Here is a 277-nt window from a genome sequence, read left to right on the forward strand (position 1 = left end):
CTGAACTACTTGGTATTCTGTGTATCTTTTGCATGTGCTTTAACCAATATAGTACATACAAAATACCAAGAGCAGTATTTTTGATAAGATAATACATAATTAGGGCATTTTATTTTTTCAAATATCTGTTATTTTTCATGTTCTATCTGCATATTTCATGTGCATGGAATAAGCCCAGTTCAAACACATCATGGCAAAAGCATAGTAAACAGTTTAGACAAATGATGTGTTTGAGAAATACTTTAAACTCTCTAAACATTAGAAGAAATACAAGCCA

This window comes from Cynoglossus semilaevis, chromosome W (assembly GCF_000523025.1).
Source record: "Cynoglossus semilaevis isolate Cse_v1.0 chromosome W, Cse_v1.0, whole genome shotgun sequence".
NCBI lineage: Eukaryota > Metazoa > Chordata > Actinopteri > Pleuronectiformes > Cynoglossidae > Cynoglossus > Cynoglossus semilaevis.